The sequence below is a fragment of the Bubalus kerabau genome, chromosome 1 (assembly GCF_029407905.1).
Source record: "Bubalus kerabau isolate K-KA32 ecotype Philippines breed swamp buffalo chromosome 1, PCC_UOA_SB_1v2, whole genome shotgun sequence".
In the NCBI taxonomy this organism is placed as follows: domain Eukaryota; kingdom Metazoa; phylum Chordata; class Mammalia; order Artiodactyla; family Bovidae; genus Bubalus; species Bubalus kerabau.
The window spans coordinates 192,984,055-193,009,638 of NC_073624.1; the positions used below are offsets into that span (position 1 = coordinate 192,984,055).

The 25,584-nt window shown below is 39.2% G+C and overlaps 1 long non-coding RNA gene across 1 annotated transcript in view; it reads right to left on the minus strand.

Annotated features, from left to right (window-relative positions):
- Nucleotides 1–264: 264 nt before the first annotated feature.
- Nucleotides 265–25,584, minus strand: part of LOC129628807 (uncharacterized) — a 33,397-nt gene continuing 8,077 nt past the window's right edge. The window contains exon 2 of the long non-coding RNA XR_008702909.1: nt 265–506. This is a non-coding gene — a long non-coding RNA (uncharacterized LOC129628807). The remainder of the gene's footprint in view (nt 507–25,584) is intronic.

The window sequence follows — 25,584 nt, forward strand, 5'->3', positions numbered from 1 at the left end:
TCTGGATAATTAGGAAACAAGAAGATCTAGTGTAAGAGAACATAGGAAAACCTTTCTGCAGCAACAGGAATGCTGGAGAGGCAAAAAGAGCTTTACTTTTATTAACTTCAGCAGCTTAGTGGTATTAAAACGATAACCCGTGGCCTGTATGTCGAGAAGTAATATAAAGCAGCCAAGAAACAAGTTACAGGGGCTTTGACAATAAAGCAGCCTAAAGTCAGAAGTTACCTAAGCTTAAGCTCTGAAAATGACTGGACACTACTCTAAGATTCAGGGTGGTTTATTTGAATATTACAATCAACATCCGTATATAAAATAAAAGTTAGAATGATATGAAATACATCTCATTATGTCTTTTTCTAAAATGAATCCATGAGTGTGGCAAGGCACTGGACTCAGAGGTCAGAAAGCTGAATAATCGTCTTGTCCTTGCTTCTTACTTGTGGTGTGACAGTTTCTGGGTTTCACTATGGTTTCCCTGGTAGCTCAGCTGGTAAAGAATCCACCTGCAATGCAGGAGACTCCAGTTCAGTTCTTGGGTCAGGAAGATCCCCTCGGGAAGGAACAGGCTACCCATTCCAGTATTCATGGGCTTCCCTGGTGGCTCAGCTGGTAAAGAATCCGCCTGCTATGCGGGAGACCTGGGTTCTATCCCAGGGTTGGAAGATTCCCCTGGAGGAGGGAGCCCACTCCAGTATTCTGGCTTGGAGAATCCGCATGGACAGAGGAGCCTGGCAGGCTACACTCCATAGGGTCACAAAGAGTCACACATGACTGAGTGACTAATCACACATGAGTCAGAAAGCCTCACTTTGGTTCTCAGCAAAATTAGAAGGTTAAAGCCAATCACTCTCAAGTCCCACTCAGCCGCTGAATTCTCTGATTCTACCTGTTAAAGTTTATTCATATGTTCAGTCAGTAAGTCAATCAGTTGTTAGTGGAAAAAAATCATTCATTACAATGTGTTGGCTGCATAGATACAATTTATTCAGCAAGAATATTTAATGAGCTCTAACTGTGTGCCAAAGAAGGCAATGGCACCCTACTCCAGTACTTTTGCCTGGAAAATCCCATGGACCGAGGAGCCTGGTAGGCTGCAGTCCATGGGGTCGCTAAGAGCTGGACAGGACTGAGTGACTTCACTTTCACTTTTCACTTTCATGCATTGGAGAAGGAAATGGCAACCCACTCCAGTGTTCTTGCCTGGAGAATCTCAGGGACGAGGAGCCTGGTGGGCTGCCGTCTATGGGGTCACACAGAGTCGGACACGACTGAAGCGACTTAGCAGCAGCAGCAACTGTGTGCCAGGCCCTGTTCTGAGCTATGAGGAAATATTAGTATGAAAAAAGACCTTTTTTAGTTTTATATTCTACAGAGGAAATGGACATAAAATTGGCAAGTAAGTAAACATGCAGTATGTTTGAGAGTAATAAGAGCTGTGAAGAAAGCCAGGAGGAAATGTCAGGAGTTGAAATTTTAAGTCTCAGTGGGAAGATCGCTGTTGATCAAAGACAGGAAGCAAAACACATATATATCTGAGGAAAGAATGCTTCAAGGAGAAGAAACAAGCTGAGCCTGGAAGATCCAAGTACCAGCAGAGAGGCGGGTGTGGATGCCTGGGGGCAGAGTAACAAGAGGTGAGGTGTATCATTATGATCCTGGAAGGACATGTGGACACTTCCACAAGATAACTGAGAATTTGATGAGGGAATATTTATAAAGCTGAGCTATGTTAAGATTGGCAAACAAGAGCTGATGAAAACCCCAGGACAGTCCAGACTTAAAATGGGACGGGAAGGAGGGATCACTAAACACAGAGGGAGTTGTCACTGGAGATGGAGGAGAGGATAGTGGAGACGGTCACCAGTGGGGGTTGAGGACCTGGGCACAGAAATACAGCTCCTGCCAGTATGGGGCCTGGCAGAGAGAGAGCTAGTGGAATAGACACCCACCTCTTTTATCTTACTCTTCTGCTTTGACAGTGGTCCCCATCCTCTAAAGCAAACTAGAAGCCAAGGAAGGGGACCTGTTGATGTGGTCAATGTCAGCATCCAAGGGCCCAGATCAGGGGACAAGAATGATTTAAAAGAGTAGAGAGTATACAGCACATGAAGTCAGAGAGGTGCTGAGGAACTAGGTCATAAGAGCCTCTAAAGCAAAGTAGGGAAGCAAGGACTGTTTTTTTAATGATGTCCATCCTATGCACAGGGCTTTCCTAGTGGCTCAGATGGTAAAGAATCTGCCTACAATGCAGGAGGCCTGGGTTTGATCCGTGGGTTGGGAAGATCCCCTAGGGAAGGGAATGGCAACCCACTCCAGTGTTCTTGCCTGGAGAATTCCATGGACAGAGGAGCCTGGTGGGCTATGTCCTATGGAAAAGTTACAAGAACAGTTCCTTCCATTTGAACGTTTTCCACATTTGTTCCATCACCTTTTCTCTCTCTCCCTCCCTCCCTCTCTCTCTCTCTATATATATATATATACACACACACACACACACACAATGGTAAATATAAATATAATGGTGTATGTGTATATATATAATATATATATATATATTATATATATATATATTGACCGGCAGTCCTATCACTGCCAAATAATCCAGTAATCCAGCCTATATGTCTCAAAAACAAGAATGCTGTCCCAAAGAATTGTCACAGATCCCCTTTAATTTAGAAGTGCATAGTGATAAAGCATTACTGTCTAATTCACAGACCCTATTCGAGTTTTGCCAACGACACCAATAAGGATCCCAGCCAGGAACCCAGAGCTGCCACGTCCCATCAGTCTCCTTACACCTGCAACAGTTCTTTCGCATTCCCTTGTCTTTCATTCCTTGACAATTTAAAAGAGCACAGATCTTTTCTTTTGTAGGGTACCCTCAACCTGGACGTTTCCTTATATGCATCTCAAGTCGCGCATTTCTGGCAGTAACGCTGGGCGCTCTGCAGAACCTCGTCTCAGGAGACCCACAGGACGCCCCTTTCCTGCTACTGGGGATGTTAAACTTCCTCACTTGTCAAGTCGGTTTTTGTCCGATTTCTTTACCATCTTCACCCAAAACAGAGTCAACATTTTCCCATTTTTATTTGGTTATTAGTATTTAAATTTTTAATTGACATCTAGTTGCTGCACAACAGTATATAATCTACAGGTGTACAATACAGTGATTCACAATTTTTAAAGGTTATACTCCAATTATAGTTATTACAAAATACTGGCTATATTCCCTGTGTTGTACGATATGCCCTTGTAGCTTACTTTACCTAATAGCTTGTACTTCTTATTCTCTTTTTATTTAAATTCACTGGGAGATTTTCACATATTATGTAAGCATCCTATTCTTTTTTTTTTTGCAAGCATTCTATTCTTCATTGAACCTCTACCAATTAGCTTTGGTATCCATGGACGATTCCTTCTGAAATTAACAGCCAATTATGATAGTTGGTCGGAGAAGGCAATGGCACCCCACTCCAGTACTCTTGCCTGGAAAATCCCATGGACAGAGGAGCCTGGTAGGCTGCAGTCCATGGGGTCGCACAGAGTCGGACACGACTGAGCGACTTCACTTTCACTTTTCACTTTCATGCATTGGAGGAGGAAATGGCAACCCACTCCAGTGTTCTTGCCTGGAGAATCCCAGGGACAGGGGAGTCTGGTGGGCTGCCATGTCCGGGGTCACCCAGAGTCGGGCATGACTGAAGTGACTTAGCAGCAGCAGCAGCATGACAGTTGGTTGCCAAAAACTGGCTGTTTTCATCACCAATAATTCTATGTCTATAAATTGATATTTTATAGTAAGATAAAGGTTTGCTATCACCTTCATTTATTTATACCAGTAAAATTATCACATATACACCATAGGTATATTTACATGTTTCTCTGCAAAATGAGTTCTTATTTTATTCAATATTTTGTAAACTGGAATTTTTATTTATTTCAGTGCTCTGATTGTCACTAATTTGGCCATGGAAAGCCTCTTCAAGTTGGCTCTTCTGCCTTTTGATATGTCACCATAATTTTTTAAGTTTTTGTTTTCTTTCTGGCACAAAAAGATGTTCTGGTCTCATCTTACTGTTTCTCTGTCCTAGCCCTGGACTCGGCCATTTCTCTAAGGAGTCAGTTTCTTTCAATGATGGATGGTATTTAGAAACCAAAATCTGGATTCTTAGTATATTAATTATTACAAGTGTTATAGCTTCTGGGACCTTTCAGCAGACAGAGCTAGGATATATATATATATACACACACACACAAATGCGTGCACATACGCACACAGATAGCTAGCTATTCATGAATCCATCTCTGTATATAGTTGAAAAACTACAAATTCATACAAATACTTGTAACTCTAATCAACACTTATGGACAGATCAAATAAGATGACAGACTGAATTTAGCAACGTGAAGTTTTTAAATGACTTTTCTAGGAATATTTCTAATGGAACAGTGCGAGTCAAAGTCTATTTAAAATAGGTTTGAATAAGAGGGATAAAATTGGAAACAGTATGTAAGACAGCGCTTCAAAGAAGTTTTTCTGTAAAGAAAAAGAAAAGCGTAATACTAATTGATTTTGTTATTAAGCCAGATGATATAATAACAAAAAGAAACACTTTGTTATTGAGCTGGCAGAACAGTTGTGAATGATGCCAAAGAGAAGAAACAAAAAAAGGATTTTCCATTTATAGTAGTTAAAGAATAAGTGGAGTATTTGGGTAAAGTTGCAGGTTAGTAGGCAGAGACAGTGGGAACTTGTTGAAGTTTTCTTCTGGTTGAGGAGAGAGTATGAATTAATCATTTGGTAGAGATGTTAACAAAATGAAGATAAGAAATATAGCATGATTGCAAGGTAAATACAAGAGCCCATTTGAAGTTAGTGATCCTATTTTTAACGTGATGCAAGTCAGCACAGCTGTGTATTTTTCTTTAGCCACTTTTGGTTGCAGAGAGTTGAAATTACTCTGACTAGTGATAAAACCAAATGAGAGAGGAGAAAACCAAATGACAGAGGAGAAAGTCGAGCATATTTGCTGCAAAGAGGGTATGATTGACCATGGAATTTAAGCTAAGAAGAGAGAAAATGAGTTGGTGATGGGATCAATTATCTGAAAGTCCTGGTGATACTGCGGGTTGATGAAGTGGGGTTACTAGAAGTGAGCAGGAGAGATATGAGGTCAGAAAGTAGCATCTTTGAAACCGAAATTATTGAGGGATTGCAGTTATTTGCAGTGACAAAGTCAATGATATGATTCAGGGTATAAGTTCTTGAGATAAGATACTGGGGAATTTATCAAGGATTAAGAGGCCAGAGAACTGGATCATTTACATGGATTTGGACATTACCAAGAAGTAGAAGAGATTTATACTGGCAAGGAAATAAAATCATTTGTGAATAAGGGGCAGTATCCTAGCAGTGATAGATGATGGCAATAAAAAGGGTCAGGGAATGCCATATCCTTATAATAGAAGATATGTAACTGGACATTTTAAAGGATAGAGATCTGAACCAGCAGTGGGGACTAAGAAGGACATGCGTTCCCTCCCACAGGCCAGTGGAAGAGGAGTGGGAAGGCAAACAACCATTACACAGAGCGCAGTAGTGTCTTCAACCCACGTCTAGATGTTTTTGGAGCAAAAAACGAAGGAAATTCTCAGAGAAATGGATGAGGATACATGAGATTTTTGAGTCACAGAAAGCGTACAAAAGGGCTTCCCCAAATTGTGGGGGCATAAAACATGGGGTTAGAAAAGGTAAAATCAGAGCCATCCAGAGAGAGATTAGAGTGTGTGAGATGGAGGAGGACTTAGAATGTGGGGGTTTACATCCACAAAAATGAGAACGTGGTGAGATAAGGCCCAACAGTCTTCAGGCAGAATATAGAAAGGGACCGTCAGTGTGGGAGCAGGGTTCGTGGTTCTCAGTAGATATGTGCAGGTTTAGAGACCTCAGTAGACTCTGGATGTTGGAGATGTAAAGTCCCACAGAGGCATAGTCTTCTTCTGACCTCTTTGTGGGGTGATTGTAACTGACACTCAAGGCTCCCCTAACTTCCTGTTGATGGGACTCATTTATTGATACAAATGCCCTCACAAAGGCCATGTGTGAGTTTGTGTGATAGAACAGTAGACTTGTTTGGAGGTATTTCAAAAAATTAAACTACAACATTAAAAGTGACGGTATCCTCTACCCTCTTGGGGCATAATCCTCAATTTTGGTGCCTCTCCCAGGACACAGAAAATAAGGATGAAAATCTGCCCCGGAAACCCAGATGAACATGGCCAACATACTCTTTACTTTTCATTCTCTGTTTATAAGGACTCCTGCTCCTTCTCAGCCTGGATTGATAAGAACTGGATTCTCCACAAGCGGAGAGAATGTTCACATCCAAACCTGAAAGCATTCTGTTTCTCCAGGTATAAAAGGTGGTGCCTTTGTATTGCAATACTTCCAAATATGTGGGGAAAAGTGGAGGTCCTCCATGCTGAACTGATTAGTAAAGACTTCAGGGCAGATTAGAGATTGAGGCTCTGGGCTTCAGTTTCTTCTCTGCTTATCTTAATGCCATTACAAGGATGACTAGGGAAAACTTGCTTAATCTTTAGTAGTGACATTTTCTCCCCACCACTCTGAACCTTCCTTCTTAAATAACTCCTGAGATACCTTTTGTTGAGCAAGATAGAGGAACATGCAAAATCACAGAAACCCGATAAGAAGGGGAAAGAGAAACTGAGCGGATAATCCAGAGTTCAGAGAAGAGGAAATAGAGGTGGCAGAGCCTGAAGAGAAAACAAAGAAGAGACATTGAAAGCCGGTAAAAACACTGGCAGTGGGCTTAGAGAGAAAGAGAAATAGTAAAGATGGTTAAGTGTTTTTCAGGAACTTAACTCTGAGATGAGATGCTAGCTCCCTCCTCTGTCTCCCTAGACACATTTCAATAAAATTCTATCTCAGGTTTGCTATTTTTGCCCTGTTGCTATGATTTTTATTAACATGAGATATAATGATATGTGAGACTGGATTCCAGCTGGGTGCCAGGTGAAGCAGGCCTGTCCAAGGGAGGCTCAGGTATGAGCCTTTCTCCCTTATTTTTATGGCAGTTCCCTATTTTTTTGGAGGCAAACTGCAGCTAACTTACGTATTTGGTAAAAACTATCTGTCTAGTACATGAACACTGCTGTATTAGCATTATAATTTCCTACTGTAAGAATGTCATGCTCAGAAAATAAAATATAATAAAACGGGAACCACACCTTTCTGGTCTGAGTGCTTCAGCGCTGTAACCTGAGGGCCCTAGTCTGTCTTTGGTCTTTCTTCTCAGGATCACAAAATTTAGCCAGAGGGGAAGCATGTGCCTCCGGCAGTGGACTGCTCAGTTTGAAAGCAGTCCCCATTTCTGAGCAAATTTGGGTTACTGGGTTTCAATGTCCAAGTTCAGATTTTTCACCTGTAAAAACTGGATTAATTGCAACATCTGCTAAAGCATGTAGTGAATTCCTTAGCACAGTACCTGAAACAAATCTTTAATAAATGGTAGCTACTATTAAAGATATAATAATTCCTAATTTTGGAACATTCAATTTTGTATTTCCCATGAAGGCAAAGTCTAAATTAATTTTGTAAACTATATCTACTTTTCAAAATCCAAAGATACTTTTAAACAAATATCTAATGAAAGAATATATATTGATGACTAAAGATTTTTTTTGAGTCTATGTTTGCTTATTTGGCTTGTTTATAAAATAGAAAATCAATATCCATTAAAAATCATCCTTTCCTAAAAGTGGAATTTTAAATGATGAATGTTAGAAAATTTTATTGGCTAATCTAAATAATGAGTTTCTTTTTTCTCTTTTTCCCACAACTGTGATTCTAAATGTCTAGTATCATACGTTTCCCCATTTTTGCTATTAATTTAGTTTTTAAATTACTTACTATATTGTTGTCTAAAGGAAATGTTTTAATAAATCTGATTGCCCTTCTTTTTCCTTTTAGACTGGTATCATTCACAAATAGCTATTGCTCCACTGCTAAAGTATTCTCTTAATTTTGTAATGATTGTCTCCAAGGGACGTGGTTCATAATCTGCTCACCAAATCGTTATACGTGCATGTGTGCTAAGTCGCTTCAGTCATGTCTGACTCTTTGTGACACTATGGACTGTAGCCCACCAGGCTTCTCTGTCCATGGGATTCTCCAGGCAAGAATACTGGAGTGGGCTGCCATTCCCTTCTCCAGGGGATGATCTTCCTGACCCAGGGATCTAACCCCTGGTCTCTTATACCTCCTGCGTTGGCAGGTGGGTTCTTTACCACTAGCACCACCTAGGAAGACCTACATTTGTGGCTCAGATCGTAAAGAGTCTGCCTGCAATGCAGGAGACCTGGGTTTGATCCCTGCATTGGGAATACAATTGGGAATACCTCCTGGAGAAGGGAACGGCAACCCACTCCAGTATTTTTGCCTGGAGAATTCCATGGACAGAAGAGCCCTGGCGGGCTACAGTCCCACAAGGGCCACAGGGCAAGGAGTCGGACACAACTGGGCAACTAACACTTTCACACTTTTTTTGCTATATATATACAAACATACTTTGTGTGTGTGTGTATATATATACACACACATATATACAAACATATATTTACTTATAAATAGTTACTCAATAAAATTTCATTTTTAAATAGATTTAACTCTTTTCTATTTTTGCATTAAAATGTCTAGGTTTATTTTCAACTTTATATTGTTTAAACTTTACCATGTTCTGCTACTTCAACTTAATTAATGCTTGTAGGTTCCTCACATCTGATACTGTTTTACTCTTTATACTTCCACTGTTATCTCTCTTTAATATTCTCTTTTATGATGGCTGTATTTTCAGTTCAAATAAAGTTTTTCCTCTGGTTGATTTCAGTTCCTATGCATATTTTTGCATTTTTGGCACTTAATTTTTTTCAAATTTTAATATTGATAAAACTTGCAAATACATTTTCTGATAAATATCTACTACTTATTACCTGTCAGTGTTAGGATTTATAGATTAAGAGATTGGTTTTACTTGATCACTTGATATTTGTGCTTTTGTCATTAGGATCATACAAAAGCCCTACCCAACTGAAGCTGGAGGAAAAGAGCCTAATTTTTTGTGTGTATCATCAATGGACAAATCAATACAGAAGCGGAAAGGTAGGTAGATATGGAGACAGATATAGACAGATAAACAGATAGATGACTGTATCATGAATAATGTTCTGTTATTTGAGTTAATTTCCTTGGGCTCCAAAATTACTGTGGACAGTGGCTGCAGCCATGAAATTAAAAGACAGTTGGACTTTGGAAGGAAAGCCATAACAAACCTAGACAGCATATTAAAAAGCAAAGACATTACTTTGCCAACGAAATTTAATATAGTCAAAGCCATGGTTTTTCCAGTAGTTGAGTACAGCTGTGAGAATTGGACCATAAAGAAAGCTGAGTGCTAAAGAACTGATGATTTTGAACTGTGGTGCTAGAGAAGACTCTTGAGAGTCCCTTGGACAGCAAGGAGATCTAACCAGTCAATCCTAAAATAAATCAACCCTGAATATTCATTGGAAGGACTGATGCTGAAGCTGAATCTCCAATACTTTGACCACCTGATGGGAAGAGCTGACTCACTGGAAAAGACCCTGATGCCAGGAAAGACTGAGGGCAGGAGGAGCAGGGGGTGACAGAGGATGAGATGGTTTGATGACATCATCAACTCAATGCCCATGAGTCTGAGCAAACTTCAGGAGCTGGTGAAAGGACAGGGGAGCCTGGCGTGCTGCAGTCCATGGGGTCACAGAAAACTAGACACCACTTAGCAACTGAACAACAATTACAATTTGTGTTAATAGAATCTCCACAAAATCCTTCTTGGCAAAATGTTCCCAAGCTACATATTCAATTCAAAACAAATACACCTTTCTCTAGCCTACTAATTCACTGCAACTCTCACTGGTTGATGTAAATGCCTGCTCAGCTCTTTGGTTTAATAATCTTTCCTTTGGAACAAAGCTGAATTAGTCTTGACAGATCACTTTCTTGATGGCTCATCATGATTATATAATTTACACTAAAAAGGAAGCAAATGAATGTTCATTGAAGATTAATTAAAGTACAGTTAGGTTTCAGTAACAAATTAGTCCAAACTCAAAATGAATCCATTAAATAGACATTTACTTGCCACCTTATCAGCCCTGGCTGGGCCAATGAAGGGTGTTCATGGACCAAAGCAGGTAGAGATGATCATTTCTCTATCAGGCTTCATGGTCACTCCATTAATGATTTTTGTTTTACGGCAGTTGAAAGGACAGCAGTGAGATAAATAGAGGAAAAACTTGAATAGTTTTATTTAGTTATTCATCTTTAGAACCAATTTATTGGAATGGTTTCCAATGTTAAATGATTAGAAAGTTTGTCATTTGTTCTGAGATTCCATTTTTAATCTTGGAAAAGCATTTTAGAGGGTTTTCTAATTGGTATACTATTTTATAAGTTTTTATGTAAAAGAATCTTGCATTCTTTCTCATTTATTTTGCTAAATGACATTTTTGGCACTAAGGAATGACTTTTGTAAGTGGTTTGCTCTCTAAAATAGGCTGTATTTCTTTTTATAATCTAAAGTGGTAGCAAATAACAACAAAATTGAAGGAACAAAAACTTTGCCATGATTATAGCATGAGACTCTCCAAGATATAGAAGAAGTATAATTGACACTGTTTGCTTCTGAAAAATTGAGTTGGGGACTGGTTGGGCATGCAACTATGCTATCTATGGACTTTTATTCTTTAGAGATAATTTTAATGATGTATAAGGAAGGTTCATATATCTCACCATAGCAGTCAGGTTTGTCTTAAGTTTTGTGAAACGCCATTCCATTCTAATTGTATGCTTTATCCAATATAATACCATCTACACACCCTTGGCTTCAAATTGATGAGGACAACATTATATTTCAGCCCAGACTACTTCTGAATGCCAGAACTAAATTTTCATTAGCTTCTTCAGCACATCCCCTTAGATATCTCAAGTCCTTTTGAACTCTTTATGCCCAAATGGAACTCATGATCATTCCCCTAAATCTGGCACCTGGCGAAAGGGACCACTACTCATGAAAATTCACAAGCCCGGAACTTAGAAAGCATCTATTATATCCCTGCTGTCACCCATCTACACCTAACGCTTAGTAAATCCTATTGATTTGACCTCGTAAATATCATTTCTGTATGTTTGCTTCTCTTGTACTCACATCTACCACTCTTGTCAAACTGTATATACGGTTATTGTTTTCTGCCACAAGAACAAAATCCTTAGTGGGGCTGCAGTGGCCGCGTGGATGGGACCTTGACTGCATCTCAGTTTTGGCTCATTCTGTTCATCTCCTTGTTTTAGACTCACTGAATTTCTTTAACTTCCTCCAATATAAAAGTTCTCTTTGATTTTAGGGGCTTTTGCACATTCTCTCCGTCTCTGTCTCTGCCTGGTTAGCCCCTCTTTGCTATTTAGCTCTCCTGTTAAATGTGCCTGCCTTAAGAATTACCTAACCAGATCTTGAGTCCTATCTTGCAGCCTATGATTTCCTTTTCAGAACTTACCATAGTATAGTTTGGATCCATGAGTGCAGTATTATCTTTGCTTTATTCACCACTGAATCTCAGGTGCTTAGGATAATTTCTGGCATACAAAAGGTACTGGATAAGTATTTGTTAAACAAATAAACATGTAAACATCACTGGCAACTTCACTGCAATGTTGGTCTTGGTTGTACTCTTCTTGAAGCTCTTCTATTTCAGCACCTGGGAAGCCTCAGTCAAGAGGAGAAGAAGACTGTCAAACTAGCCTATGCGATAATAACTCACAAAAGTCTACAAATGACAAATGCTGGAAAGGGTGTGGAGTAAAGGAAATCTTCTACACTATAGGATGGAATGTAAATTGATGCAGCTGCTATGGAGAACAGTATGAAACTTCCTTAAAAAACTAAAAACAGAGCTACCCTATGATCCGGCACTCCCACTCCTGGACAGACATCTGGAGAAAACTCTAGTTTGAAAAGATACATGCATTCCAATGTTCATAGCAACACTATTTACAATAGCTAAAACATAGAAGCAACCTAAATGCCCATTGATAGATGAATGGGTAAAGAACATGTGGTACAAATATATATAACAGGATATTACTTGGCCATAAAAAAGAATGAAATAACGCCATCTGTAGCAACATGGATGGACCCAGAGATTAGCATACTAAGTGATGTAAAGCAGAAAGAGAAAGGAAAATATCTGTTATTGCTTATTTCTAAGATCTCAAGAAAGAGGGACCAATGAATTTACATATAAAACAGAAATAGAACCACAGCCATGGGGGGCGGGGAAGTATGGTTACCAAAGGGGAAAAGTAGGGGAGGGGTAAATTAGGAGTTTGAGATGCACATATACCCACTACTATATATAAAATAGATAACCAACAAGGACCTACTCTATAGCACAGGAAACTATATTCAATATTTTGTAATAAACTATAGGGAAATGAATCTGAAAAAAGACAAATATAGATGTACATATAACTGAATTGCTTTGCTGTACACCTGAACTACGGCTTCCCAGGTGGTGCTAGTGGTAGAGAACCTGACCGCCGGTGCAGGTAGATGTAAGGGACCCGGGTTTGGTCGCTGGGTCGGGAAGATCCCCTGGAGAAGGAAATGGCAATCCACTCCAGTATTCTTGCCTGACAGAGGAGCCTGGCAGGCTGCAGTCCATAGGGTCACGCACACACATTAACACAACATTGTAGAAGAATATAACTCAATAAAAAATAATTTTCTATACTTATCCCTTTTGATTCTCAGAAAATTAGAGTCGTTCTTTTCAAATTTTAGAGACAACACAACACTAGCAATCTGAAAGTCTGAGTTTGCTGAAGATTGCAAAGTCAGAAATTGTGGAATTGGTCCTAGAAATCAAACCTTTGACTTTTCCTACAGGATTATTTCCAAGCTATTTTCTGGGCTGTTTCTAAGTCAGCTAACAATCCGGAGACCAGAGGTTGACTCCTTATTCTCAGGGACAATTTGGACTCACAGTGCAGGTGGCCTCTACCTCCTATCTGTCCCTTTTCCCCACTTCCTGCCTCTGCCACCTCTCTGTAACATGACTCATAAGGAAAATGACTCCTACTCTTAACATCAATTTGTGCCTATGAACATTTTAGGTAAACACTTTCCTGCTCTGAATAGTTTAACTAATTCTCATTCCAATCCTTAACAAATTCAGATGTATTATAAACTCAGGAGACATGAAACAAATTTCTTCGAGCACATGTATTTTTGGAGTTACTTAAGTGCAGTTTTGCTGAAATGAGTACCCAGTTAATGTCACAGGGAGTCATAGGAGACTATTTTTGTGTGGTGTATAATAAAAGTAAGTTTTAAGGAAATTAGAAAAAATAAAATAGTAATTATCATTAACTAAAACCTCTGAGGCATAGCCAAAATTGATACAATAATTTTATGCCTTTTAGCTATCTTACAATCTAAATATTACATTTTACAGATGAGGAAACACTTTTGGAATAAATGACTAAGATTTCCAAAGTAGAAACGGTTAGAGGCAAGATTCAAAGTTAGCTTTCTTCCACACCCCAATTTAGAAGGCATATCTATTGTCAATGATCAGACAATGCTAGAAAATGCTAATAATTATAATTCATTTAATATATAACAACCAGAACAGTAGATAGTAATGCAAAGTGAAAATATGTGGCAAAAAAATGATGGTATGGGAGAAAATCTCCATGAAAAGGGATTTAAAAATTAATAGTTTTTACTGTTTATTCTTTTCAATTCAGTAATGATACTGATATGACCGTAATTTTATATGTAAATTACAGATCATAAGACATAAAAATACTACAGTTTCACAATTCATCAATACCAATATGCTGTTGACAGGTTAGTACATCTTTCTAAACTCCATACATTGACTTTTTGTTTATAAAAATGAGATTAAGCTTTAGGCACTGATATCACATACAGTTGTGCAGAAAGTGTAAGGCACAGTTGTTCCTCACCAAGCAGATAAATTGGGGCTAAAATCTGGTGCACAGCCCCCAGTCATTCAGGGCCCATCATGGGACTGCAGCCACAGGAGGAAGGACTAGAGTTTTCCAATTTGCTCAAAGACATCGTCTGCTCTCCAAGCCAAGTATTCACAAGGCTGTATCTGCCCAGAGGGGGCATTTTTTTCTTGTCAGAGCCAAAGATGCTTATGGGCTAGCAGTGGCCCTGACTGTAGTCTGCTTTACTTATTTAGCCAAGAAAGAATTTTGCACCATTCCCTGGTTTAGCACAACCAGATAAGAATAAATCTTATGGCAGTATTGTATAAGAGACAGTTGACTAGATTCAGTTATTTCGTATTTTTAATATCAGTTTTTGCTTTTGGTTGCACACATTCATCATTCAAAAATAAAAAGCTTCTGATATTGTGTTAAAAACTATAAAAATGGAAGAAAGCAATCAGTCTATCAATCTCTATTACACCCTCTTTACATTTATTTTCTCTTAACATTTTAACATTACAGATAATTTCTTGCTCCTTGGACTCAAGGCAACACTGAACCTACAGGGTATTTTGGGGACTAGTCCTCCATCTTGGAGGAAAGCATTAGAAAGGGAGCTGATGGATTTTTGTCCATCAGTCACTATCAATTGCTAGATTTCATCTATGGGTTCTGGTATTTGTCACTTCCAATTTGATCTGGCACAGAGATTTTGGGAAGTTTTGGCATATTCAGTATCTTTCAATTGCTCTGTGATTTTTACCAAACCTGAAATGTCTTGATATTTTTTTGTCTTCCTTGGGTAAACATGATTAGGAGCCATAGATGGCTTTCTCATTCTCTTTTCCTATCAAACTTTCTGCCAGCATCCTTGATTTTGAATAATCCATTGCAATTCTTCTCCCTGGTGATGGGAGTAGTGCGGATGAAGCTTCTCCTTGGGGTGACAGGCCTGGCACATAACTGCGTCCATAATTGGAAGGGCCTCAAAGCAGTGTGGTGACAAGGTTATATAATTAGTGATCCATCTGTCACTGGGACTCAGACTTCCTGATCCTCACTTCCATCCAGCAAACCATATTGTCTTTGTCCTCCTCTAATTGTTTTGTCTTCTGTGTCACAAATGACATCAAACCCAACCTGTTTGCCTGTTTCTTCTGTGCTAACTTAACACAAAGGACAGATTTCAGAACAAGCTGCTCTCAGAGTGATTTCTGCTAAAAAAAAAAAAAAAAAGGAATGTTCCAGTTCAGCTGTAGCTACTGTGGATTGGGTAGGGGGGAAAGCTCTCTCCAGCCCATTTCAAGCCCTAGCATCATGAAGGCACCCTCCTGCAGGACATAGAAATGCCTCCTGCAGAAACAGTCTTCCCTGTCCATTTCTAACCATCACAAAGAGAATATTCTGGGCACAAACCACCTCGGTGTGCCATTTTCAAGCAATACAGCCTCAGAAAGCCTAGAACTAACCCTGAGGGACTTTATCCCACTTATTTTCATTGTCATTGGGTTAAAATTCAAATATTATCTAGTACAGAATACCTGGATTGTTCCTTACACTGATGACTTTATGGAGGATAACTACACATTTTTTAATACAGTTTGCTTGGAATAAATGCAAAAATCATACTAATACTATACACCAGAGTTTGAGTATAAACTTATTATTTTTCTTCTCAGAATTTAGTCAAAACACTTAGCTAGTGTCTCAAGAATGTTCTTTGTTCACTTCTGGGAGGGGTTCCTCTTTAATCATTCTGCTTGGCCTGAGCCTCTTAAGTTTCTACCACCTGTCACTGTCTCATGATGTTCTATTCAAGCATGGCTATGGCTTGGGATATGGTTTGCAGATAATACTCAACTTCTACAGCTGAAATTTATCCAGGATTATATATACAAGATTTTTATTGGTTGTGTTTTTATAGAGATTGATTTTCTCCACGAATATTTCCCACTTCTAGTGAAAAGAAATATTTTTCTCCTTTATTTACTGACCATCCACAAGGCTATGCTTTCGCCAATCCAAAGTGCTTAGATTTTATATCCACCAAAATTTTTATCTACTGAAAAGCGTTCTCAGTAAGATGAAATAAAAATACATATACATATATATTTCATCCATATATATATATATATATATATATACCATCTTCATATATATATGTATATATATACATGGTAAGGAACAGTGGCTGTGCTTTGCCGGAGCAGCCATGAAGAGATACCCCACATCCAAGCTAAGAGAAACCCAAGTAAGACAGTAGGCGCTGAAAGAGAGCATTAGAGGGCAGAAAGACTGAAACCACAATCACAGAAAACTAGCCAATCTGATCACATGGACAGCAGCCTTGTCTATCTCAATGAAATTAGGCCATGCCATTGGGGCCACCCAAGACAGATGCGTCATGGTGGAAAGGTCTGGAAGAATGTGGTCCACTGGAGAAGGGAATGGCAAACCACTTTAGTATTCCTGCTTTGAGAACCCCACGAACAGTATGAAAAGGCAAAAAGATAGGATACTGAGAGATGAACTCCCCAGGTCGGTATGTGCCCAATATGCTGCTGAAGATCAGTGGAGAAATAACTTTAGAAAGAATGAAGGGATGCAGCCAAAGCAAAAACAACACCCAGCTGTGGATGTGACTGGTGATAGAAGCAAGGTCTGATGCTGTAAAGAGCAATATTGCATAGGAACCTGGAACGTTAGGTCCATGAATCAAGGCACATTGGAAGTGGTCAAACAGGAGATGGCAAGAGTGAACATTGACATTCTAGGAATCAGCGAACTAAAATGGACTGGAATGGATGAATTTAACTCAGATGACCATTATATCTACTACTGTGGGCAAGACTCCCTTAGAAGAAATGGAGTAGCCATCATAGTCAACAGAAGAGTCTGAAATGCAGTACTTGGATGCAATCTCAAAAATGACAGAATGATCTCTGTTCATTTCCAAGGCAAACCATTCAATATCACGGTAATCCAAGTCTATGCCCCAACCAGTAACACTGAAGAAGCTGAAGTTGAACGGTTCTGTGAAGACCTACAAGACCTTTTAGAACTAACACCCAAAAAAGATGTCTTTTTCATTATAAGGGACTGGAATGCAAAAGTAGGAAGTCAAGAAACACCTGGAGTAACAGGCAAATTTGGCCTTGGAGTACAGAATGAAGCAGGGCAAAGGCTAATAGAGTTTTGCCAAGAGAACGCACTGGTCATAGGAAACATCCTCTTCCAACAACACAAGAGAAGACTCTACACAAGGACATCACCAGATGGCCAATGCTGAAACCAGATTGACTATATTCTTTGCAACCAAAAATGGAGAAGCTCTGTACAGTCAGCAAAAGCAAGACCAGGAGTGGACTGTCTTAGCTCAGATCATGAACTCCTTATTGCCAAATTCAGACTTAAGTTGAAGAAAGTGGGGGAAAGCACTAAACCATTCAGGTATGACCTAAATCAAATCCCTTATGATTATACAGTGGAAGTGAGAAATAGATTTAAGGGACCAGATCTGATAGACAGAGTGCCTGATGAACTATGGACGGAGGTTCGTGACATTGTACAGGAGACAGGGATCAAGACCATCCCCATGGAAAAGAAATGCAAAAAAGCAAAATGGCTGTCTGAGGAGGCCTTACAAATATCTGTGAAAAGAAGGGAAGTGAAAAGCAAAGGAGAAAAGGAAAGATATACCCATTTGAATGCAGAGTTCCAAAGAATAGCAAGGAGAGATAAGGAAGCCTCCCTCAGCGATCAATGCAAAAAAATAGAGGAAGACAATAGAACAGGAAAGACTAGAGATCTCTTCAAGAAAATTAGAGATACCAAGGGAACATTTCATGCAAAGATGGGCTCAACAAAGAACAGAAATGGTATGGAACTGACAGAAACAGAAGATATTAAGAAGAGGTGGCAAGACTACATAGGAGAACTGTACAAAAAAGATTTTCATGACCCAGTTAATCCGATGGTGTGATCACTCACCTAGAGCCAGACATCCTGGAATATGAAGTCAAGTGGGCCTTAGGAAGCATCATTATGAACAAAGCTAGTGGAGGTGATGGAATCCCAGTTGAGCTATTTCAAATCCTAAAAGATGATGCTGTGAAAGTGCTGTACTCAATATGCCAGCAAATTTGGAAAACTCAGCAGTGGCCACAGGACTGGAAAAGGTCAGTTTTCATTCCAATCCCAAAGAATGCTCAGACTACTGCACAATAGCACTCATCTCACACCCTAGTAAAGTAATGCTGAAAATTCTCCAAGCCAGGCTTCAGCAATACATGAACCATGAACTTCCAGATGTTCAAGCTGGTTTTAGAAAAGGCAGAGGAACCAGAGATCAAATTGCCAACATCCGCTGGATCATCTAAAAAGCAAGGGAGTTCCATAAAAACATCTATTTCTGCTTTATTGACTATGCCAAAGCCTTTGTGTGGATCACAATAAACTGTGGAAAATTCTGAAAGAGATAGTAATACCAGACCACCTGATCTGCCTCTTGAGAAACCTGTATGCAGGTCAGGAAGCAACAGTTAGAACTGGACATGGAACAACAGACTGGTTCCAAATAGGAAAAGGAGTACGTCAAGGCTGTATATTGTCACCCTGATTATTTAACTTATATGCAGAGTACATCATGAGAAACGCTGGGCTGGAAGAAGCACAAGCTGGAATCAAGATTGCAGGGAGAAATATTAATAACCTCAGATATGCAATGACACCACCCTTATGGCAGAAATGATGAACTAAAGAGCCTCTTGATGAAAGTGAAAGAGGAGAGTGAAAAAGTTGGCTTTAAGCTCAACATTCAGAAAACTAAGATCATGGCATCTGGTCCCATCACTTCATGGCAACTAGATGGGGAAACAGTAGAAAAAATGGCTGACTTTATTTTCTTGGGCTCCAAAGTGACTGCAGATGGTGCTTGCAGCCATGACATTAAAAGATGCTTACTCCTTGGAAGGAAAGTTATGATCAACCTAGAGAGCATATTAAAAAGCAGAGACATTACTTTGTCAACAAAGGTCCGTCTAGTCAAGGCTATGGTTTTACCAGTAGTCATGTATGGATGTGCGAGTTGGACTGTGAAGAAAGCTGAGTGCCGAAGAATTGATTCTTTTGAATTGTGGTGTTGGCGAAGACTCTCGACAGTCCCTTGGACTGCAAGGAGATCCAACCAGTCTATTCTAAAGATCAGTCCTGGGTGTTTATTGGAAGGACTGATGGTGATGCTGAAACTCCAGTACTTTCGCCACCTGATGTGAAGATCTGAACTCATTTGAAAAGACCCTGATGCTAAGATTGAGGGCAGGAGGAGAAGGGGACGACAGAGGACAAGATGGTTGGATGGCATCACCGACTCAATGGACATGAGTTTAGGTAAGCTCCGGGAGTTGGTGATGGACAGGGAGGCCTGGTGTGCTGCAGTCCATGGGGTTGCAAAGTGTCAGACATGACTGAGAGACTGAACTGAACTGAACTGATACCAGTTTAAGAATACTTACAATTTTATGTACTTTTACATAATTTTCTTCAGTGGTTATGGCAAGTTTTGTGTTAAAGCGGGTAGATAGTATTATCCAAAAATTGAATAATGATGTATCATCTAAAGTTCATATTTTATTGTCTCCAGAGACGAGTAATTCAACAAATGCAAATGGTGGTCCAGAGTCTAGTTTCCTAGGGCTAAGGAGGATAGGTTCTTCTGTCTTGAAGCTGTGCCAGTTTAAAGAGGTTTTCATCTTAATCACAGCACTTTTTATTAGTATATGATTCTGGACATGTTGCTCATTAATAGCTTTTTTCTGATCATTTGAAATAGGGATGATAATACTATTCACTTCATCTGCTTGTTATAAAAACTAAATGAGGTTATCCAGGTTGAGTCCTTAAAACACTGCTTTACACATAATAAAAGTTCAGTGAATATCAATTATATTTGACTCAGGACATAAAACCTCTGTTTTCTTATCTATTCACTTTGTTGCTTTTGACTTCTTCTGATGCTGTTTTCAAAAAAAAAAGTTTAACCTAAATTGCTTTAAAATTCCCTTGAAAAATGCCTGCTTTTAAAATCTGAGTTGAAAACGTATGGAAAAAGCACTAGTCCCAAGAAGTCACAATATATGGATCCAGCAGATGTGTCAATTGACCGAGTGTTATAGAGTCCGTGCTGCAGCTCCTACTTTAGAAAGTTGAGAGAATCCAACTAAAAAGACTGAATAAAATGGTGGAGGAGACTGGAAAAGAGTTTTTAACACAGCCCCCATCATGGCCCACAGCTATTCTATGAGTATTTTCTTTTCCTGAATTGCAGAGGCCCTTCAGAAAGATCAAAGAATGGGAGTTATGCTGTATCCCTAGAGATTCAGGAAATGGTCAGGCTTGACGTTAACAAGGAGAAGTGATGTAGTATTTGTGGATCATCTTCAGAAGGAATTGGTGCTTTATGAACAGTCCTGAGATCCTGCTGCACATTTTATACCATCAGCTCTCAGCTGAAAGGCAGAGCATGTTCCTGTTTCTTTAAGAGTCAAGAAATAAGAACCCATATTTGCCACAGGGAAAGTGATAAAAATCAGTAATAGAGGAAACACATTCCATTTTTCAAATCTGTTAGCAGTGATGGGAGATGAAAAATATCCATAAAACTACTTAACATGCCCTTTTAAATGTAAATTATCAAAAGGCAGCATACCTAACAGGACCACACATGGAAAGAGAATATATAAAAGGAAACTGTAGCCTCTTACTAGGTCAATTTTGCTTTAAAAGCCCTTTGAATGTTCAAGTCATAGGACTTGTTTTTGACTATTTCTCACTGCTGCTGCTGCTGCTGCTAAGTCGCTTCAGTCATGTCCAACTCTGTGCGACCCCATAGATGGCAGCCCACCAGGCTCCCCCATCCCTGGGATTCTCCAGGCAAGAACACTGGAGTGGGTTGCCATTTCCTTCTCCAATGCATGAAAGTGAAAAGTGAAAGTGAAGTCGCTCAGTCGTGTCCGACTCTTAGGGACCCCATGGACTGCAGCCTACCAGGCTCCTCCGTCCATGGGGTTTTCCAGGCAAGAGTACCAGAGTGGGTTGCCATTGCCTTCTCCGTTTCTCACTAGTATTGACCATCTGTTTGCTTGGGTGAGAATGGATTACACACAGGCTACTGCACGTGGGACACTTTGGTTTCCACCTAACTGTTCCTTTGGTTATAACTTGCAATGATTCTCTGGGAAAAATGAAAAGGTTCCTGATTCTGAAACAGAATAGGTTTTGTAATGCAGATGACTGCATCTTGGATGAGGAATAAGCAAGTGTATGCTGGGACATAAAATGAAAAATAGTGCCTTTAATGACACCTTTTAAGCCTGCGTTAAATCTCAGTATTTGAAGGCGGCATTATCATCAAGTAGGAATTCAAATGTTGTTAATATGCATAAATATACATTGAAAACAGTCATCAAAATTCCACTGAGAGACAAGTGCTTCTAAAATAAGTATTGCCAATATGGTCTCTCATAATTTACTCTCAAGCATCAGTGTGTATGCTTTGGCATATTCTTTTAAACTGGCAAATGAAGCAGTTTTATAAAACTGAAAATGTCATGCCAAGGTATATTTTTCACTTTTAATGACCTCTTTTAAAGCAATTACATGATACTGTATTTTTCTTACTGGCATGCAAAATGAGCAAGGTTTATATTTTAAAATGATCTTATTATGTCTTGTCATGAAGAAAAGGGTTTAATATGCACATGGAATGATTCTTATAAGTACCTCCCATTATCTTTAAACTAAAATCTTACCTGTGAAACTTTGTAGTCTCAAAGAGAGAACATACATAAAATTTAAGTAGGTCACTACCTTTTATTCTAAAGGTTTTTCTTCCAGCATTTTATTAGAAACACATGTATGTCTGAGTGTGGTACACATATTAGAAGCATTTCTCAAGAACATACATAATTACAGAGACGATGATCTTGTATTTTTATAAGTTTTAGCTGTAAAATGGTAATATCTGATACACTCTGAAATTTCACCTTGATACTTCTATTCAATGCTGTATTAAGTTATATTTAACTATGTTTTAAAATTGAGGTTCTTGAATAGTCTTTAAAAAGAAGTCTAATCCATTTAAGAATGAAGGCTTTTTGGATCAAGGATTAAACTATACAAAGATAGAAGACTACAAAATGATAGTAAGGAGGTGCTGGCAATAATCCACAAAGATCACATCTTCAAATATTGTTTGAGAGGTAATGTTTTCTCTTGAAAATTGGAAATTAATCCCTTCTGGATGTCCAAAGGTTATCAGAGATTTAGGGAACACATAGGGAAAAATATAGAGTCTATCTCTGACAATGTGCATGAAGCAGAAATTTAAAGAGAGAAAGGAGCAGGGTTAATAGTGAAATGGGCAAGCTAAGTTTCAACGCCCATGACTAAAAATAACCCTTTGTCAAAGGCTTACAGAAGGACAAAGATCACCAGAGTTTTAATACTGATGAATTCAGTTGCCCTACTCTGGAGCTAACTATGGATGTCCTCAAGAAAAATGAAGAAAAAATGACGAGTGTTGTCCTACTCAATTTAAAAAGAACTAGATGTGGAATCTTGTTTTGACTTGCATTTCACTAATGATTAAGAAGACCTGGCAAGAATACACAAGAGAACTATACAAAAAAGATCTTCATGACCAAGATAATCACGATAGTGTGATCACTCACCTAGAGCCAGACATCCTGGAATGTGAAGTCAAGTGGGCCTTAGAAAACATCACTATGAACAAAGCTAGTGAAGGTGATGGAATTCCAGTTGAGCTATTTCAAATCCTTAAAGATGATGCTGTGAAAGTGCTGTACTCAATATGCCAGCAGATTTGGAAAACTCAGCAGTGGCCACAGGACTGGAAAAGGTCAGTTTTCATTCTAATCCCAAAGAAAGGCAATGCCAAAGAATGCTCAAACTACCACACAATTGCACGCATCTCACATGCTAGTAAAGTAATGCTCAAAATTCTCCAAGCCAGGCTTCAGCAATATGTGAACCATGAACTTCCAGATGTTCAAGCTGGTTTTAGAAAAGGCAGAGAAACCAGAGATCAAATTGCCAACATCCACTGGATCATCAAAAACAGAGGAAGAGAGTTCCATAAAAACATCTATTTCTGCTTATTGACTATGCCAAAGCCTTTGACTGTGTGGATCAGAATAAACTGGAAAATTCTGAAAGAGATGGGAATGCCAGACCACCTGACCTGCCTCTTGAGAAACCTGTATGCAGGTCAGGAAGCAACAGTTAGAACTGGACGTGGAACAACAGACTGGTTCCAAATAGGAAAAGGAGTACGTCAAGGCTGTATATTGTCACCCTACTTATTTAACTTCTATGCAGAGTACATCATGAGAAACGCTGGGCTGGATGAAGCACAAGCTGGAATCAAGATTGCTGGGAGAAATATCAATAACCTCAGATATGCAGATGACACCGCCCTTATGGCAGAAATGATGAACTAAAGAGCCTCTTGATGAAAGTGAAAGTGGAGAGTGAAAAAGTTGGCTTAAAGCTCAACATTCAGAAAACTAAGATCATGGCATCTGGTCCCATCACTTCATGGCAAATAGATGGGGAAACAGTGTCAGAATTTATTTTCTTGGGCTCCAAAATCACTGAAGATGGTGATTGCAGCCATGAAATTAAAAGATGCTTACTCCTTGGAAGGAAAGTTATGACCAACCTAGATAGCATATTGAAAAGCAGAGATATTACTTTGCCAACAAAGGTCCGTCTAGTCAAGGCTATAGATTTTCCCAGTGGTCATGTATGGATGTGCGAGTTGGACTGTGAAGAAAGCTGAGTGCCGAAGAATTGATGCTTTTGAACTGTGGTGTTGGAGAAGACTCTTGATAGTCCCTTGGACTGCAAGGAGATCCAACCAGTCCATTCTAAAGGAGATCAGTCCTGGGTGTTCTTTGGAAGGATTGATGCTAAAGCTGAAACTCCAATACTTTGGCCACCTGATGCAAAGAGTTGACTCATTGGAAAAGACTCTGATGCTAGGAGGGATTGGGGGCAGGAGGAGAAGGGGATGACAGAGGATGAGATGGCTGGAGGGCATTACCAACTCGATGGACATGAGTTTGAATGAACTCTGGGAGTTGGTGATGGACAGGGAGGCCTTGTGTGCTGCAGTCCGTGGGGTCGCAAAGAGTTGGACACGAGTGAGCAACTGAACTGAACTGAACTGAATGACTAATGATGCTGAGCGTCTTTTCATGTGCTCATTAGCTATTTGTACATTTTACTGTTTATTTAAATCATTCGTCCATTTTCATTGGGTTGCCTTTTTTTGGTTGAGTTAAATATTTCTTCATATTTTTGGGGAAAAACAGATGTGCAGGAGGATGTGGATAAGTTGGCATCTTCATACATTGTGCTGGGAATGAAAAATGGTGCTGCCTCTGTGGAAAATATTTTAACAGTTTCTCAAAAAATTTAAGCATAAGGTTATATAAACTAGCAATTCTACTCTTAGCTACATATCCAAGAGGATCAAAAACAAATTAATACAGAAAATGAACATTCATAGCAGCATTATTCACAATAACTCACTCAATGCCTCCTAATGGATTAATGGATAAAGTAATTGTTATGTTCATTCAATGGAATATTATTCAGCAATAAAAAGAATAAAGTACTGATTCATGTTACAGAACGTATGAACTTTGAAAGCATTATGCTAAGTGAAAGAAGCCAGACAAAACAGGTCACATATTATATACTTCCATTCATATGAAATACCAAAATAGGCAAATACACAAAGAAAGTAGACTGTGTATTTGCCTGTTGAACTTCCCCGGTGGCTCAGCTGGTAAAGAATCTGCCTGCAATGCAGACTTGGGTTCGATCCCTGGGTTGGGAAGGTCCCCTGGAGAAAGAACAGCTACCTACTCCCAGTATTTGGGCCTGGAGAAATCCATGGACTATGTAGTCCATGAGGTTGCAAAGAGTTGGATATGACTGAGTGACTTTCAATTCACTTCATTCATATGAAATATCCAGAATTAGCCCAAATACACAAAGAAAGTAGATTATTGGTGGTGAGAAAATGGAGGAAATTTTGGAGAGACTGCTAACAGGTACAAGATATTTTGGGGGGTGGTGATGAAAATGTTTGGAAATTAGCTGGCAGTAATGACTGTACAATGTTATATCAAACCCACTGAATTATACATTTTAAAATGGTGTCTTTTATGTTCCATGAATTATATTTCAATAAGAAATGAACTACAGTCATAAAAGCAGAGATTGGTACCTAACTGGCATCTAATTGATCCATTTACAGATTTAACAATACAATTTGAGACTTGAAAGTAAACTTAGCACATCTCTGAGAGACTGAAACACCAGAAGCACAGCTCCTACCTAGTTTAGATTCTGCAGAGATATGCCTGTTACAGCCAGTTACTGAATGTAGACGTGAGTTCTAAGGAGAGGAC